The 20,032-nt window shown below is 36.3% G+C and overlaps 1 protein-coding gene across 2 annotated transcripts in view; it reads right to left on the minus strand.

The window, feature by feature from the left end:
• Positions 1-20,032, minus strand: part of atosb (atos homolog b) — a 76,074-nt gene that overhangs the window by 34,536 nt on the left and 21,506 nt on the right. For both annotated transcript variants that reach the window (XM_061981815.1, XM_061981816.1), the window contains exon 2: positions 12,119-12,191. The gene's annotated coding sequence lies outside the window, so the exon portion shown is untranslated. The remainder of the gene's footprint in view (positions 1-12,118; positions 12,192-20,032) is intronic.

A 20,032-nucleotide genomic window follows, 5' to 3' on the forward strand; every position in this document is an offset into this window, starting at 1 on the left:
GGTATCATTACACTAGATTTTAGGTGTATATTCACCCATGGCATTTGTTTACATTCAAGGGTGCCAGCTTGCTGTTATCCTTTGAGCTATTGTATCCTCCTAGGGTGTGTAGTGAAGCATGTTTAGCTATTCCTTGTCCTCTAGTGATAATGATACATGTAAGAAACATACTTTATTTGTCGCCATGGAGGCCATGAATAGTGATTTAGAAGTAGCTAAAACACTGCCGACGGCGGATGGATGTTAGCCGCTAACTAGCTAGCCATTTCTTAAAGCATCTCTTCCTGAGGGCGTTTCAGTGTTATAACTTCACCTTTATCTAAATGCGTCCGTTCTCCCTTTTCTGTCTACACACTGCGTCTGCTTGTAAGTACTCTGTGTGTGTGCGCTGCCGAACATGCTCCTCTGCTCGTAAAACCAGCAATGTCACGACGTGATGACGTGCCGTCATGCCCGGGAACCGGTACTTTTCAAACAGAGTATAGTTCCGTTTTTGATTCATTAATACCGCGATACTATACTAGTACCGGTATACCAAACAACCTTAGTATATAGTAAAAAGCTTACAATTGTCTGTATGGACAAAATTGTAAGCTTTTGACAATGTTTCCGCACTATAAGGCGCACCGGATTATTAGCCGCACCTTCAATGAATTACATATTTCATAACTTTGTCCACCAATAAGCCGCCCCGGACTATAAGCCGCGCCTACGCTGCGCTAAAGGGAATGTCAAAAAAACAGTCAGATAGGTCAGTCAAACTTTAATAATATATTAAAAACCAGCGTTCTAACAACTCTGTTCACTCCCAAAATGTACGCAAATGTGCAATCACAAACATAGTAAAATTCAAAATAGTGCAGAGCAATAGCAACATAATGTTGCTCGAACGTTAATGTCACAACACACAAAATAAACATAGCGCTCACTTTCTGAAGTTATTCTTCATTCGTAAATCCTTCGTCTTCGGTGTCCGAAGTGAAAAGTTGGGCAAATTTACGATCCACTGGCAGATGTTGGCGTCGTCTGGCGCTGCCTCCTCGTCTTAGTGAAGGTGTGTTCGCCTTCTGTCTTCCATTGTTCCCACGCAGTTAGCAGTCTAGCTTCGAATGCCCTGTTGACACCAATATCTAGCGGCTGGAGGTCTTTTGTCAATCCACCCGGAATGACGGCGAGTATTGAATTAAGCGCGTAAGCGTGTCTCTCAATGTGCTGTTATGAGCTAGCAAATATAACAACTACACTACCCAGCATGCAACGATAGTTACGAGCATGCGCGGTAGCCCTGAGAAGCGTTGTTGTATGCTGGGAGTTCGAATGTGGTTATGAGCACGCTGTGAGAAAACGTTGAGAACTCAGTTAACACGCCTCGTCTGCATTATTTATAATTAGACAGACAACACACTTAATAGGAGCCATTTTGGGGTCTTTACATAAACACACAAATGGAAATGAAACGTCACATATCCCAGCATGCACCGCGCGCTTCTTCTACGGGGAAAAAAGATGGCGGCTGTTTACCGTAGTTGCGAGACCTAAACTTTATGAAAATGAATCTTAATATTTATCCATATATAAAGCGCACCGGGTTATAAGGCGCACTGTCAGCTTTTGAGAAAGTTTGTGGTTTTTAGGTGCGCCTTATAGTGCGGAAAATACGGTAGTTGAAAAGTTTACATTAGCTGTGGCCAAATTAAGCATTAATGTAATCATAATATATTAAAATAATATACCGTACTTCCCGGGATATAGAGCACACCAGTATATTAGGCCATACCCAACACATTTTAGAAGACTTTTTTTTTACGCAGATATAGAACGGTGCAAAATATTTTATAAGTGTTTCCTGACATACCTTAATTGTTTCCAAACAGTGTCTGTAACACGCCAGTAAAACGGCTGATCAAACAAGCGCTAGCTGTTCCAAGTGGTCACATGGATGGACCACTTCTCTGTGCACCAGTTGGTGATGTTGCTCACTTTTCTACATGGAAGAAAACCCGCGACCCCCCACTGCTAGCTTCCTGATGGACTGGACTCTCGCATCATCATGGATGTATTCATTCAGGGACAAGCGGTAGAAAATGGATGGATGTACCCACTCGGCCTCTATTGCCCACATCTGCGGCCCCTTCCTAAGGTTTCTTTTTTTTCCCCATCGCTAGCTTTTGGAGTTTTTCCTTGCGGTTTCAGATCAGGGGAGGCCCTTTGAAGCTCTCGTGATTCATAGCTGGACTAATGAACTTTGATTGATCCAACAGCGCAAGTCACCCTTTCAAATGTAAAAAACATAGTTTTCATGACTGTATTTTTTAACATTATATGATTAGAAGGTCAATAACCCCAAAATAGTTGAAATTCTGAACATCTTAAAGTGCAGTTTTTTCCCCCCAATTGTAAAAACTGGGTCGGTTGGTTTGTTTTGTTGTCTATTTCGTTGCCAACGGCAACACAAGATACTTGCTGGTTCTTCCGTGCTGACAGGCTCATGTTTGAAGATGAAATATTCCCACATAAGGAATGTGTGGCTGTGGAATGATCTTTTCTCCTCCTAATTTCAGTACTTAGGAGTACTTCTCAGGCCATGTCTGTGTAATCTGTGTACAAAGATTGTGGACGTCTGACAAGAGGCTTCACTCTGTTCTAGGGTTGTCCCGATATTACTATTTTGGTACCGGTACCAAAATATATTTTGATACTTTTCGATACACAAAAAATGTCATTATTGGCTTTATTTTAACAAAAAATCTTAGGGTACATTAAACATATGTTTATTATTGTAATTTAGTCCTTAAATAAAATAGTGGACATACTAGACAACTTGTCTTTTAGTAGTAAGTAAACAAACAAAGGTTCCTAATTAGTCTGCTGACATATGCAGTAACATATTGTGTCATTTATTATTTTGTCAACATTATGAGGGACAAACTGTAAAAATGTATTATCAATCCACCTGTTCATTTACTGTTAATATGTGCTTATTTTCTGTTTCAACATGTTCTATCTACACGTCTGTTAAAATGTAATAATCACTTATTCTTCTGTTGTTTGATACTTTATATTAGTTTTGGATGATACCACAAATGTAGGTATCGATCCGATACCAAGTAGTTACAGGATCATACATTGGTCATATTCAAAGTCCTCATGTGTCCAGGGACGCATTTCCTGACTTTATGAACATAATATGAATTTTAAAAAAAGGAAAAAAGATTTTGTGACGATAAAAAATAACTATCTCTTGCTAATCTACTTGTTAATAAATGCTTACTTTGTGCTGTAACACGTTTCCATCTACACTTCTTAAATTTGAAAAAGCACGTATTTCTTGGTGTTGTTTCAAGCTAGCATAGCTATTAGCATGTCTTTCCCTCTGTGTCTAACATATTTAGCCTTGTCCTCCAGTGATAATAATACATAATAATGATACTTAAGATTTCTTCCATACACTGTGTATGGAGACACGTCATTAGCTGCTAGCTTGTCAGCCAGGGGGCTAAAAATAAACACAGCGTAAGCCAGAGAAGATCATTAATGGACAATGGCGATCACGCAATCACTTTTTTATCAAAATCAACTAACACTGGGACACGAGACATGCAAATTAATGCGGAACATCCGTGCATAAAAGGTTGATCAAGTAGGGCTGGGCGATAATATGATATCAGTACATATTGCGATAAACACTCAATTGATATCAGTAAAACATCAGTTTTCTTATTCGTTGGAAGAAAGCGGAAGTTGCGAAGCAAGGTTGGTTGCATGGACAAAGGCACTCGCTCTTTGGTAACCGAGCAACGCAGGAAGTGATTGCTGATTAGTGGGAGTGACACGCTAACAGCCAATCAGGTAACAGTATCAACTGTCAAGTTTGGTTGCGCCATCTTGTTGTCTGGCGGTGGATTCTTTGCATGGAGTGAGAAGAGAGAGTCAAAATGGAAAAAAAACAGGAAAGGTCACCTTTACCGCTAATACCACACCACCTTAGCCGTGCTCACCCTTTAGAGCACAGCCGTAACTTCCTGGCACTAAACCTGCAGAAAATAGTTCTTCTCTATGTTTACATTTTCGCACTATTTTCTTACACTTTATGAATAATTTCTTACTTATTCCTTATTTTGCACCTTCATTTTAGGAGATTATTGTTACAGTAAGTGTTTAATGTGATTTGATAATTTCCATGCTTGTGTTGACATTTCCTTTCCTTTCCGTCTTGATAGCTGAGGGGATTATCATCAGGGGAAGGTTACATTTAACAGGGGAAGGTTACATTTAAATGGGTTATACTTGTATAGCACTTTTCTACCTTCAAGGTACTCAAAGCGCTTTGACAGTATTTCCACATTTACCCATTCACACACACATTCACACACTGATGGCGGGAGCTGCCATGCAAGGCGCTAACCAGCAGCCATCAGGAGCAAGGGGTGAAGTGTCTTGCCCAAGGACACAACGGACGTGACAAGGATGGTAGAAGGTGGGGATTGAACCCCAGTAACCAGCAACCCTCCGATTGCTGGCACGGCCACTCTACCAACTTTGCCACGCCGAAATAAAAATGTTTAAATTAAACATATTTTACCCTGGTTCTTATCTTTTTTCTATAAGTCATAATAAAATATGTAAATAATTATCAATATCGACCGATATAAAACACTAATATTGCAATACAGGTTTCAGCTAAACCGCTCAGCCCTACGATCAAGGCCAAATAATCAGTAAGGTGCAGATTTTCTGTGACTTGTGGACACATCACCAAAATATGCACAATAGAGTGATAAAAATATGCAAATAAGTGATCCCAGCTGTGATCGCCCAAACGCGAAACTCCTAATTTGACTGGGTCGTTGTTGTGTAAACAAACCCTTAAGATGCGAATATCAATACATTCCACCCTCTTCCCCTCTCCCATGCTATCTTATTTACACACACACACACACACACGCACGCACGCACACGCGCACGCGCACGCACACACACACACACACACACACACACACACACACACACACACACACACACACACACACACACACACACACACACACACACACACACCGTGTGCAGCATGCATACGACCTCCTGAAGGCTTTATCTGCAGCATGAGTGCAGATAGAGAATGTGGAAAAAGTTTATCAGCTGAGCACCAGGAGGGGGAACGTGTGCATTGTGCTAATAAGGTGTTGACTCGGCAAGAACTATTTTGAAAAGCGTAGTGGCGGACGAAGACGCACATGGTGGGCGGGGATGAAGTGCACCAAGAAACATGCCTGAAGCTGTCAAAGAGACTCTCTGTTGCAGACACAAACACACCTCGCTGGTGTATCTTTATTTAGCAAACTTAGAGACGTGTGCTGGTCCTGACAAGCTATTGATAGAACCGTCCTACTGTCTCACTCCTCATTGACTGTGTCCAACACATCTCGTAAACACTGTGTACTTTTACTTTAAACACATGCTTTTATACTGTTATAATGTCTGTATTCAGCAAGAAGGTTATGTCGTTCATCTCGGTTTCTGCTGGAATAAAGACATTCAAATATCTAAACTGGGCATGTGAGTGTGTTTATGAGCGTGGGAGAAGAGGTAGTGTGGATTGTTAAACTAATGTCTAATGATGCACCTAAATAGTCACAGCTGTGGTCAATCAATTGACATAATAAACCAAGAACAACTTCAACAATGAAAGTGCACAAATAATAGACAAGTTATAAAATTGTACAAAATAAATTAAAGACTCATACAGTATCATAGGAAAATAAATAAGGCAATACCCTTTTTTATTGCTTTATAAATTGTTTTATTTATTTATTTTTATTTTATTTTTATATTTTTTTTTTTTTTTTTTTTTATTGCTTTATTTATATAAATTGTACAAAATAAATCAAAGACTCAGCACAGTATCACAGGAAAATAAATAAAGCAAAAACAATTTTTTATTGCTTTACACATTTTTTTATTGCTTTATTTTTTATTTTATTTTATTGTATTCATTTTTTATTGCTTTATTTATTTTCCTATGAAACTGTACTGAGTTTAAAAATGTTTTTATTGCTTTATACATTTTTTTTTACATTTTTTTATTGCTTTATTTATTTATTTTGTATTGCTCCAAAGACACGCACCTGGGGATAGGTTGATTGGCAACACTAAATGGTCCCTAGTGTGTGAATGTGAGTGTGAATGTTGTCTGTCTATCTGTGTTGGCCCTGAGATGAGGTGGCGACTTGTCCAGGGTGCAGGGCCGGCCCGTGGCATAGGCCGTATAGGCAAATGCTAAGGGCGCCGTCCATCAGGGGGCGCCACGCCAGTGCCACAAATGTTGGAGAAAAAAAAAAAAAAAAAAAAAAAAAAAAGTTGGTGCTATTATTTCTAAATACAAAAAATAATCCCACGTTAATTAAAATGCAAAGTAAAGCCTATTTAATAGAAATATTATTTGTTACAACATTACGCCCCCCCTCTTCCCCCCGCACGGTGCGCCCCCTCCCTTCCCGTATCATGACTCTTTTTGGACGTCACCACATCAAAAAATCAACACAAGATGCCAAAACTGTCAGGTGCCCAGGGAAGAAAAAAGAGAAAAGAAGAGGAGGAGAAACGAGAAAAGACAGAGGTAGCAGGTAGGTAACGTTAGCCTACATGAAATTATTTGTCTGTACAGAATGTGATAGTAACCTGGCTTTTTAGCATTAAGCTAATGTTACATGATTCGGCAATTGCTAATCAATAAATAGCTAGTTCTGTTTTAACGTCGGGTTAATATTGTGGAGGGGGCTAAATTGTTATGGAAAATAATAATGTAACGTTAGGTAATTACAGTACTCCCACCTTACATTCCTCAGGGACATTTCTTTCTTTCTTTAGTTTATTTCGAACATGAACACACTTACATCATAATACATCACACAATTTCATATCATTTCATTTTACATCATGCCCGAAAAGGAGTAGGAAGAAGCAAAGCTTATTTAATCCTACCCCTTTCCCACTTCAAAGCGTTTACAAATATATAGAATCATTTACTGACCTTTTTGTATAATAAAATAACATCTATGAATTAGTATACAACAGTTTTGTAATATGTAATTAATTAATTAATTCAGTCATTATTAACATACTGAGATGAAGAATATCTTATTTTCAATAAGGTTGAAAGTATTTCTCATAATTCTTCTTCTTTGTACTCTGTAAGCACTATTATTTTGAACAACCTCTTAAACTGGATCATATCAGTACAATTTTTAACTTCTTTACTTAATCCATTCCATAATTTAATTCCACATACTGATATGCTAAAAGTTCTAAGTGTTGTACGTGCATATAAATGTTTGTATTAGATCTTTTAAGCAGGTGTTTTTTGTTTACATTGTTATTGCCTTCTGGTTAGCTAATGTTTGCCCTGCAGGAAATCGTCACTTTTCCACCCCTTTATATATTAGGTATAGTTGTAAGTAAAAAAAAAGGTCAAAGACAAAGCTATTCGGGTTCTTGTGAGTATATACACTTCACTGCCGATGTGGGGGGGCGCCACCTAAAATCTTGCCTAGGGCGCCAGATTGCCAGGGTGTACTCCGCCTTCCGCCCGAATGCAACTGAGATAGGCTCCAGCACCGCGACTCCGAAAGGGACAAGCGGTCGAAAATGGATGGATGGATATTTATTTATTTTTTATAGCTTTATTTTCTTCTTCTTTTTTTTTTTTATTGCTTTATTTATTTTCCTATGATATTGTACTGAGTCTAAAACATGTTTTTATGTTTTATTAAAAACATTTTTTATTTTTTTACTGCTTTATTTTTATTTTATTTTTTCTATTGCTTTATTTATTCTCCTGTGATACTGTACTGGGTATTTGATTTATTTTGTACAATTTATATAAATAAAATTTAAAAAAATAATAAAAAAATAAAGCAATAAAAAAATAAAAATGTATAAAGCAATAAAAAAATATTATTGCTTCATTTATTTTCCAATGATACTGTACTGAGTCATTGATTTATTTTGTACAATTTTCTATTTTGTCTATTATTTGTGCACTTTCATTTTTGAAGTTGTTCTTGATTTATTGTTATGTCTATTGATTAACCACAGCTGTGACTATTTAAGTGCATCACTTCCTGTTGAAAATTGCACACTGACAAAGACATTTTCGAAACCAGTCTGTGTTTGGTAGCGCCTGCGCTTAAAATCTTTAGAAGGACATGCACGTGTGTTGCTGGCCTTGCTTTTTCTTCAAGTACTCTTTTGGCCGTGCACATCTTTATTTTTGTTTTATTAAGTTTTTTGGACAGTGCGTGTTTTTCCTTTATTTTAAACCAATGTATACGCAAGTGTTACTGTAGCAAAACTGCGTATCTCAGTCTGTGCGTCTGTAATCCAAGGTGCACAGACGTATTAAATATTTTCATCATACCTCTGTTGTTTTCACATATAAAAAAATGCAAGTCAGGGATTCTTCACCATTTTGTGAAGTGAGCGCCCTCTAGCAAAAATATAGTTTCTCCGTATCGGCCGCAGCGGTACTCCATTGTAATACACTTTTCCACCACCCGTGGCAGTAGTGACAATCTCAAACAAACTGAAGCTCAAGTCATAGAGAAGTTTCTTAGGTGCAAAAATTATGAAGCTGTATTTTCATTTGCATTTAACTTTAATACACATTTTATTTAAGAAACATACATATTATTATTATTCATTTATATATTAGTTAACTATATTTTAGCACTCGGTAATTGTAACTAAATGTATTTTTACTCAATTTTCATGAGTTCCTTCTTAAGCGCAAAAAGTATGACTAAAGTGATGAAGCTGTATTTTAATTTGCACTTTACTTTTATTGACATTTTATTTAAGAAACATACATATTATTATTATTAATTTATATATTCCATCCATCCATCCATTTTCTACCGCTTATTCCCTTTAGGGTGGCGGGGGGGCGCTGGAGCCTATCTCAGCTACAATCGGGCGGAAGGCGGGGTATTAGTTAACTATATTTTAGCACTCGGTAATTGTATCTAAATGTATTTTTACTAAATTTTCATGAGTTCCTTCTTAAGCTCAAAAATTATTACTAAAGTGATGAAGCTGTATTTTCATTTGCACTTTACTTTTATTGACATTTTATTTAAGAAACAAACATATTATTATTATTCATTTATATATTAGTTAACTATATTTTAGCGCTGCAGAATTGTATCTAAACATATTTTTAATCGATTTTCATGAGGTCCTTCTTAAGTTCAAAAATTATGACGAAGGTGGTGAAGCTGTATTTTCATTTGCACTTTACTTTTATTGACATTTTATTTTGAAAAACATACATATTATTCATTTATATATTAGAGAACAAAAGGGAGGAGGAAATATGGGAAAGAAAGTGTTTTTTGTGTCTATGTGAGAAGAGGGGAGTTGTATTAGAAATCCAGTACGTAAGCATGCATTCTTGTTTATGAGCTAAATGCTGGCGTCTCAGTGGAGCAAAAGGCAAACAGTGGATGACAGGAAATCTGTCATGTTTCCCCATTTCCATGTGTCAGAATTGAACATGCAATGGTGGCGCCGTCATTTCTGTGATGCAATGCGTTTGGCTTTACTGTATTTTGGCATCAATGAGTATGAGGTAATTAATGAGGAAACACTTGGGTTAAAAACCTAAAAAAAAATAAAACAAAACAAAAAAATAATAAATAATGCGTTTGGCTTTACTGTAATTTGGCATTAATGAGTATGAGGTAATTAATGTGGAAACACTTGGGTTAGGAACCTAAAAAAAAAAATACAATAAAATAAAAAAAAATTACGAAACAAAAGAAATAATAAAAAATAAATAAGTAATGTGTTTGGCTTTACTGTAATTTGGCATCTATGAATATGAGGTCATTAATGAGGAAACACTTGGGTTAGAAACCTAAAAAAAAAACAATAAAATAAAAACAATTTACGCAACAAAAGATAGAATAAAAAACAAACAAAAAAATAATAATAAATAATGTGTTTGGCTTTACTGTAATTTGGCATCTATGAGTATGAGGTAATTAATGAGGAAACACTTGTAGAAACCTAAAAATAAATAAATAAAACAAAACAGAAAAATAAATAAATAATGTGTTTGGATTTACTGGAATTTGGCATCTATGAGTATGAGGTAATTAATGAGGAAACACTTGTGTTAGAAACAAACAAAAAAAATCCATCCATCCATCCATCCATTTTATAACGCTTGTCCCTTTCGGGGTCGCTGGAGCCTTTCTCAGCTGCAAATAAAAATAAAATGAAACACTTTTTTTTTTAAAGAAATCTAGCAAAAAAGCAATAATAAATCATGCGTTTGACTTTACTGTAATTTGGCATGAATGAGTATGAGGTAATTAATGAGTAAACACTTGTGTTAGAAACCTAAAACAAATTTAAATACAAAATTAAAAAAAACAAAAAAATAAATAAATAATGCGTTTGGCTTTACTGTAATTTGGTATCAACGAGTATGAGGTAATTAATGAGGAAACACTTGTGTTAGAAACCTAAAAAAAATAAAGAATACAATAAAACAAAGCAGGGCAGCACGGTGGAAGAGGGGTTAGTGCGTCTGCATCACAATACGAAGGTCCTGAGTAGTCCTGAGTTCAATCCCGGGCTCGGGATCTTTCTGTGTGGAGTTTGCATGTTCTCCCCGTGACTGCGTGGGTTCCCTCCGGGCACTCCGGCTTCCTCCCACTTCCAAAGACATGCACCTGGGGATAGGCTGATTGGCAACACTAAATTGGCCCTAGTGCGTGAATGTGAGTCTGAATGTTGTCTGTCTATCTGTGTTGGTCCTGTGATGAGGTGGCGACTTGTCCAGGGTGTACACCGCCTTCCGCTCGATTGTAGCTGAGATAGGCTCCAACGCCCCCCGCGACCCCGAAGGGAATAAGCAGTAGAAAATGGATAGATGGATGGATAAAACAAAACAAAAAAATAAATAAATCATGCGTTTGGATTTACTGTAATTTGGCATCTATGAGTATGAGGTAAGTAATGAGGAAACACTTGGGTTAGAAAACTAAAAAAAGAGAAATAGAATAACAAAAACAGTAAAACAAACCAAAACAAAATTTTGTAAAACACATTTAAAAAAAAGAAATAATAATGTGTTTGGCTTCACTGTAATTTGGCATCAATGAGTATGAGGTAATTAATAAGGAACCACTTGTGTTAGAAAGCTCACTTATAAAACAGTTAAAAATAAAAATTGTAAAATAAAAAAATTACAAAAAGAAAAAAAAAAGTAATGCAATTGGCTTTACTGTTATTTAGCATGAACAAATAAGAGGTTATTAATGAGAAAATGCTTATGTTAGAAATCTCAGTTATAAAAAAAATGAAAAAATACAAATTGGAAAAAATATATATATATGTTTTTGGCTTTATTGTAATTTAGCATGAATGAGTATAAGGTACATATTGAGGAAACATTTGTGTTAGAAACTTCAAAAAATAAATAAGAAATAAAATTAAAAAATCATTAAAAATTTTAACAAATGTTTTTAATAAAAAAACTACAAAAACTCAAATGATAATAAATAATGATAAATGGGTCATACTTGTATAGCGCTTTTCTACCTTCAAGGTACTCAAAGCGCTTTGACAGTATTTCCACATTTACCCATTCACACACACATTCACACACTGATGGCGGGAGCTGCCATGCAAGGCGCTAACCAGCAGCCATCAGGAGCAAAGGGTGAAGTGTCTTGCCCAAGGACACAACGGACGTGACTAGGATGGTAGAAGGTGGGGATTGAACCCCAGTAACCAGCAACCCTCCGATTGCTGGCACGGCCATGAGTCTGATTTCAAATAATTAATAATTAACAATACAACTTATATGTGTGTGTGTGTGTGTGTGTGTGTGTGTGTGTGTGTGTGTGTGTGTGTGTGTGTGTGTGTGTGTGAACATGCATGTGTGTGTGTGTGTGTGTGTGTGTGTGTGTGTGTGTGTGTGTGTGTGTGTGTGTGTGTGGTTGCTTCCCACCCACACACTCCTGTTGATATTTGCAAGTGTAACAATTGGGTGACAAGGTTTGTGTGCGAGGGCATGTTTGAGCAGCTGGGTGTGGATGCGTACACTCACCACAGTGGGAATCACACAGGTCTTCTCAGGAACTAGCATCCACTGTAGTATCCAGGAAGCCAACGGGTGTGCCCTTAAACAAGAAATGCATACGTTAGCGACGTGGCCCACATTTGACCAAACACAAATGCAATATCAATGAGCCCTTAGTGCATATTGTGAAGCCATCATGTAGAAAGTGTGTTCATAACCACAGACTCTCTCTGTAGTGGCTGCTGAGTCCACAATAACAACAACATTAGCACAAAAGATAAATCGGATTCAGGACTACTTCCTGATGAGGCCTGAATCTGATGCCAAAAGACCAGATTTAAAGCACTTAGGAGCATTTAGACCACAGATGTCAAACTCAAGACCTGGGGACCAAATCAATAGTCTTGAAATGGTTTTCACTTCAAAGGTGTCATAGTTTTGATGCCTTCAGTGACAATCTATAATGTAAGTAGTCATGAAAATAAAGAAAACACATTGAAATGAGAAGGTGTGTCCAAACTTTTGGCCTATACTGTATATACAGTTGTGGTCGGTCAAAAGTTTACATACACTTGCAGAGGTGCGCTACATTTACTCCGTTACATCTACTTGAGTAACTTTTGGGATGAATTGTACTTCTAAGAGTAGTTTTAATGCAACATACTTTTACTTGAGTATATTTATAGAGAAAAACGCTACTTTTACTCCGCTCCATTTATCTACATTTAGCTCGCTACTCGCTACTGATTTTTATCGGTCTGTTAATGCAAGCTTTGTTTGTTTTGGTTTGTCAGACAGACCTTCAAAGTAGGATCTATGCATGCCTGCGTTTAACCAATCAGATGCAGTCACTGGTGACGTTTGACTCCGTTTCACCAATCAGATGCAGTCACTGGTGACGTTGGACCAATCAAACAGAGCCAGGCAGTCACATGACCGTCACACTTGGACCCCGACTTAAACAAGTTGAAAAACTTATTGGGGTGTTACCATTTAGTGGTCAATTGTACAGAATATGTACTGTACTGTGCAATCTACTAATACAAGCTTCAATCAATCAATTAATGAATGCCTACTGAGCCTATGATGCTGTTAAGTTATTGTGGCTCAATTTACCTTAGTTTTTTTTAATTTTAATGTATTAATATTTAATATATATTATTGTTTTAGTTGCTTAAGAGATATTCCTGGCTCTGAATTTGCTCATTGCTATTTTTATGTTTGTGTGCATTATTTGTTGCCGTCATCATTAAACGAACAGGTTACTCATCAGTTACTCAGTACTTGAGTAGTTTTTTCATAACATACTTTTTACTTTTACTCAAGTAAATATTTGGGTGACTACTCCTTACTTTTACTTGAGTAATAAATCTCTAAAGTAACAGTACTCTTACTTGAGTACAATTTCTGGCTACTCTACCCACCTCTGTACACTTGTAAAGAACATAATGTCACAGAACTTTCCTCCAGAAGGTCTTATCTTTTTCCATGTGATGTCAGATGAAACAAAAATTGAGCTGTTTGGCGACAATACCCAGCAATATGTTTGGAGGAGAAAAGGTGAGGCTTTTAATCCCACGAACACCATTCTTACCGTCAAGCATGGTGGTGGTAGTATTATGCTCTGGGCCTGTTTTGCTGCCAATGGAACTGGCAGCTGGAACTGAGTAAATGGGACAATGAAAAAGAAGGATTACCTCCAAATTCTTCAAGACAACCTAAAATCATCAGCTCGGAGGTTGGCTCTTGGGCGCAGTTCGACTTAGACTTAGACTTCCTTTTCCTTCCTTTACAGTACAGATAAGAACAACATTTCATTGCATTAGCTCATGGTAGTGCAGGATAAAAGAGCAATAAGGTGCAGACATAAATAAATAGATTACTGTACAGATAAATATATTGCACTTTTGCATATGCATCCACGTTTATGTATGTATGTTATACTGTCTTTATATTCCAGCGAGTTAATCCATTTTTGGGGGGAATTGAGGGGATTATTTTAATGCGTTCAAGAGTCTTATGGCCTGAGATGGGTGTTCCAACAGGACAATGACCCCAAACACATGTCAAAAGTGGTCAAGGAATGGCTAAATCAGGCTAGAATTAAGGTTTTAGAATGGCCTTCCCAATGTTCCGACTTAAACGTGTGGACAATGCTGAAGAAACAAAGTCCATGTCAGAAAACCAACACATTTAGCTGAACTGCATCAATTTTGTCAAGAGGAGTGGTCAAAAATTCAACCAGAAGCTTGTGGATGGCTACCAAAAGCACCTTATTGCAGTGAAACTTGCCAAGGCACATGTAACCAAATATTAACATTGCTGTATTGTTAACATTGTTTTGATGCAGCAGATTTGGTCACCTTTTCAGTACACCCATAATAAATTTATTAAAGAACCAAATTTCATGAATTTTTTTGTGACCAACAAGTATGTGCTCGAATCACTCTATCATAAAAAAATAACAGTTGTAGAAACAAATATAAATATAAATCTTTACAAGTGTATGTAAACTTTTGACCACGACTGTATATATGTGTATTCATATATTACTCATTGTTAAACCCGCCCTCTGAGGGCAATCATAACTTCATTGTGGCCCTCAATGAAAACAAGTTTGACACCCCTGGGTTAGACTGGCAACAAAAATCTGATCTGTATCACTTGATGTGCAGTGTAAACGGGGCCTAATATAGTGATCCAGTTTTCAGCCCTACTTGGACCCTAGGAGAGTATTTATATTTCACTACCCAAATGACTGTAAATCTGGACACCAGGAGGACTATGGAGTGGAGAAGACAACAAATAATCATACAGTGGTGGAAGAAAAGAGCACTGCTGAATCTTTGGTGACATGAGCTCAGAGGATGGAATGTTCCGCAGAAATATGCTGCCTATTCATGAAGGACAGAACATAAAAGCAGCCTCGCTCCACGTCTCACGTTTTAGGCCCTGCGTTCTGCCGCTATCGCTCCCTCTCCAGTCCTCCTGCGCCTCATTCCTCAATCCCCGTTTGGGCAAGGCTTTCATTTCCCTCGATTCAGTCTTCCCACAAATCCTTTCAAATGAACTTTCCTGTGGTGTACTGGTCAGAGGGACATTACGGTGTGTCATGTAATCATTCCCAGTTATGATAATGGGCGAGACTTTACACATTCCTTACTAACAACCAGTGTTTTCTTTCCAGGCACAGCACAGTGAGGTGGGACGGAGCGAGGGCGAGGACAGGGGTTAATCCTGAGATCAGTCCAACCCGCAGCCCTTAAGCAGCAGTTGGAGATAAGATTTAGTTTGCAGGAGCTTTGTTTTGAGCCTGAAGGCAGGACAAAGTTAGCGAGCACACCTGGTAGTGAGACCAATATGTCTGACAGCCATCTTATGACAGGAGAAATGCTTGGTATTTAGTGGAAGGAAGCAATTGTTCAATGGACGTTACGCCATACCCTTGAAGGAGCTTCTTGGGTACAGTGTTTCACAGTAAATACACTCTAAGTATTGCAAAATGAAGAAACACAGAACCAATGCTGTAATAGCGGAACATTAATATTGATGCCGAGTACAGAACAGTACAGTGTAGGATTGTCCCGATACCAATATATACAAAATGTATTTTTGATACTTTTCTAAATAAAAGGGATCACAAAAAAATTGCATTATTGTCTTTATTTGAACGAAAGATCTTAGGGTACATTAAACATATGTTTATTATTGTAATTTAATCCTTACATAAAATAGTGAACATACTAGACAACTTGTCTTTTATTAGTAAGTAAACAAACAAAGGCTCCTAATTAGTCTGCTGACGTATTCAGTAACATATTGTGTCATTTATCTACCTATTATTTTGTCAACATTATTAAGGACAAGTGGTAGAAAATTAATAATCAATTTACTTATTCATTTACTGTTATTATCTGCTTACTTTCTTTATTAACACCTTCTATCTACACTTCTGTTAAAATGTAATAATCACTTATTCTTCTGTTGTTTGATACTTTTCATTAGTTATGGATGATAACAAACATTTGGGTATCAATCCGATACCAAGTAGTTACAGGATCTTACATCGGTCATATTCAAAGTCCTCATGTGTCCGGGGGCATATTTACTGAGTTTATAAACATAATCTGAATTTTAAAAAAAGGAAAAAAGATTTTGTGACGATAATATAACAAAAATATCGATGTAATCATAGTAGTATCGACTAGATTGTACTTGGTATCAATACAGTGGATGTCAGGTGTAGATCCACCCATGGCATTTGTTTACTTTCAGGCGCGCTAGCTTTTGTTAGTGGGGACGCCAGTCAACTATTGTATCCTCCTAGGGTGTGTAGTGAAGCATGTTTAGCTATTCCTCGTCCTGCAGGGATGATACTTGTAAGAAACTTACTTTATTTGTCACCATGGAGGCCAGGATTAGTGATTTAGAAGTAGCTAAAACACTGCCGACTGATGGATGTTAGCTGCTAGCTAGCTAGCCATGTCTTAAAGCACCTCTTCCTGAGGGCGTTTCAGTGTTATAACTTGATCTTTATCTTTACTTTTTAGACAAAAATGCATCTATTCTCCCTTTTCTGTCTACACCCTGTGTCTGCTTGTAAGTACTCCGTGTGTGTGTGTGCTGCCGAACATGCTCCTCTGCTTGTAAAACCAGCAATGTCATGACTTGACAAAAAAAAGGGGAACCGGTACTTTTCAAACAGAGTATAGTACCGTTTTTGATTCATCTGTACCGCGATACAATACTAGTACCGGTATACTGTACAACCCGAGGACAGTGTGACCAATCCAATCCAATCCCCTTTATTTCTTTAGCACAACAAAACTGTCTCCAGAGTGTTGCAAAAAAAAAAGTAAACAATAAAAGTAAACAATAAACAAACAAATAATAATAACAATAGAATAACATAATAAAAGACATCAATAAAATAAAACAATAAAAAACAAATCAATATAAAATAATAAAACACTAAAATGACCACAAGACTCACGTCTATTTAAAAGCCAGAGAATAAAAGTGGGTTTTAAGACGAGACTTCAAACATTGGGGGCCATTCTGACATGAGGGGACAGAACATTCCAAAGTTAAGTGCCAACAACAGAAAAGGCCCTACCCCCTAGTTTTAAGCCTTGTTTTAGGCCCCACAAATTAGACCTGGCCCTCGGACCTCAACGTGCCATCTGGAGCATACATTTGGATGAGGTCCGTGATGTACTTTGGGTCTGGTCCATTCAAATTTTTAAAAACTAATTTTCAAATCAATTCTAAAACGAACAGATAAGTGAGAATCGGGGTGATGCGCTCTCTTTTTTAGGTTCCTGTTAAAAAGTCGTGCCACAGAGTTCTGGACTCACTAAGCGTGACCATGTATTTGGACTTATTCCAGTGTCAAGTGCGTTACAGTAGTCCAGACTTGATGAGATAAAAGCCTACATGACCTGTTCAAATTGTTTCAAAGATAAAAGCCGAAGTGTGACAAGTCTAACAAGTCCCACACAGACAGCTGAGCAAGGCTGCCTTACATGGACTTTAAAGTATGCTGCGCTGTCATGAGTGAGGGTGTCAAAAAAAATCGATTTACAAATTAATTGGTATTCTTATTTGTAACGATTTTTAATCGAGTAAAAAAATTAAAAAATCGATAAAAATAAATAAAGTTTCTTAAAAGGGGACTGCACTTTTTTTTTTTTTTTTGCCTATGGTTCACAATCATTATGAAAGACATGACGACGGATGTATTTTTTAATGCATTCTAAATATTAAATAGATGCAATCAAAAGTCTGCTTACAATGCAGCCGTTCAATTCTGCCTATAGAGCCCCTAAAAAAACATCCAAACACCTCTATTGGGGTTTTATAAACATGATGTAAGTATATATGTAATGTAGTAACATTTATAATAAAGTGTAATATATACATGATGTAAGTATATATGTAATGTAGGAACATTCATAATAATATGCAATATATACATGATGTAAGTATATATGTAATGTAGTAACATTCATAATAAAATGTAATATATACATGTAACTATATATATAATGTAGTAAAATTCATAATAACATGTAATATATACATGACGTAAGTATATATGTAATGTAGTAACTTTAATAATAACATGCAATATATACATGATGTAAGTATATATGTAATGTAGTAACATTCATAATAACATGTAAGTATATATGACACATAGTAACATTCATAATAACATGTAAGTATATATGACACATAGTAACATTCATAATAACATGTAAGTATAAGTAATGTAGTAACATTCATAATAACATGTAATATATACATGATGTAAGTATATATGTAATGTAGTAACATTCATAACAACATTTAATATATACATGATGTAAGTATACATGTAATGTAGTAACATTCATAATAACATGTAATGTATATATGATGTAAGTATATATGTAATGTAGTAACATTCATAACAACATTTAATATATACATGATGTAAGTATACATGTAATGTAGTAACATTCATAATAACATGTAATGTATATATGATGTAAGTATATATGTAATGTAGGAACATTCATAATAACATGTAATATACAATTGTGCTCATAAGTTTACATACCCTGGGATAATTTATGATTTCTTGGCCATTCTTCAGAGAATATGAATGATAACACAAAAACCTTTCTTCCACTCATGCTTAATGGTTATGTGAAGCTATTTATTGGTAAACAACTGTTTACTCTTTTTAAATCAAAATGACAAAAGAAAGTACCCAAATGGCCCTGATCAAAAGTGTACATACCCTAGTGACTTTGATCTGATAACATGCACAGAAGTTGACACAAACAGGTTTGAATGGCTAATCAAGGTTCCAATCATCACCTGTGACCTGTTTGTTTGTAATTAGTGTGTGTATAAAAGGTCTGTGAGTTTCTGGGCTTCTGACAGACCATTGCATCTTTCATCCAGTGCTGCACAGATGTTTCTGGATTCTGACTCATGGGGAAGGCAAAATAATGGTCAAAGTATCTGCGAGAAAGAAAGGGGTATAAAAAGATACCCAAATAATTGAGAATGCCAATCAGCAATGTTCAAACGCTGATTAAGAAGTGGAAAATGAGGGATTCTGTTGAAACCAAACCACGGTCAGGTAGACCAGAAAAGATTTCAGCCACAACTGCCAGGAAAATTGTTCGAGATGGGTACTTTCTTTTGTCATTTTGATTTGAAAAGAGTAAACACAGTTGTTTGCCAATAAATAGCTTCACCCAACCATTAAGCATGAGTGGAAGAAAGGTTGTTGTGCTATCATTCATTTTCTCTAAAGAATGGCCAAGAAATCATAAATTCTCCCCGGGTATGTATTATGAGCACAACTGTACATGATGTAAGTATATATGTAATGTAGTAACTTTAATAATAACATGTAATATATACATGATGTAAGTATATATGTCATGTAGTAACATTCATAATAACATGTAATATATACATGATGTAAGTATATATGTAATGTAGGAACATTCATAATAACATATAATATATACATGATGTAAGTATATATGTAATGTAGTAACTTCAATAATAACATGTAATATATAGATGATGTAAGTATATATGTAATGTAGTAACTAACAGGCACATTTCTAATAACATTTAATATTTACATATTTTGATCATTTTAAACATATGCGGCGCATTCATTTAAAAAAAGCATCATGTTTGATTATTTTTCTCGTCATCACTGATTATTAATCACTGCATACTTTATGAGAGCCAATAAACATAATAAAACATCTCTTACTGTACAATATCTGCTGTCATTAGGATGCAGACTGCTGGGATGTTTGCGCTTTTCTCGCCAATTCCAGGTCCTACATGGCTGTAAAAGTGTCCCAACTTGTCGGATTATATCCTCAGCCATCTACTTTTCAGGTGAGATGCATGATTTATGAG

The sequence above is a fragment of the Nerophis lumbriciformis genome, linkage group LG24 (genome assembly GCF_033978685.3).
Source record: "Nerophis lumbriciformis linkage group LG24, RoL_Nlum_v2.1, whole genome shotgun sequence".
NCBI classification, from domain to species: Eukaryota; Metazoa; Chordata; class Actinopteri; order Syngnathiformes; family Syngnathidae; genus Nerophis; species Nerophis lumbriciformis.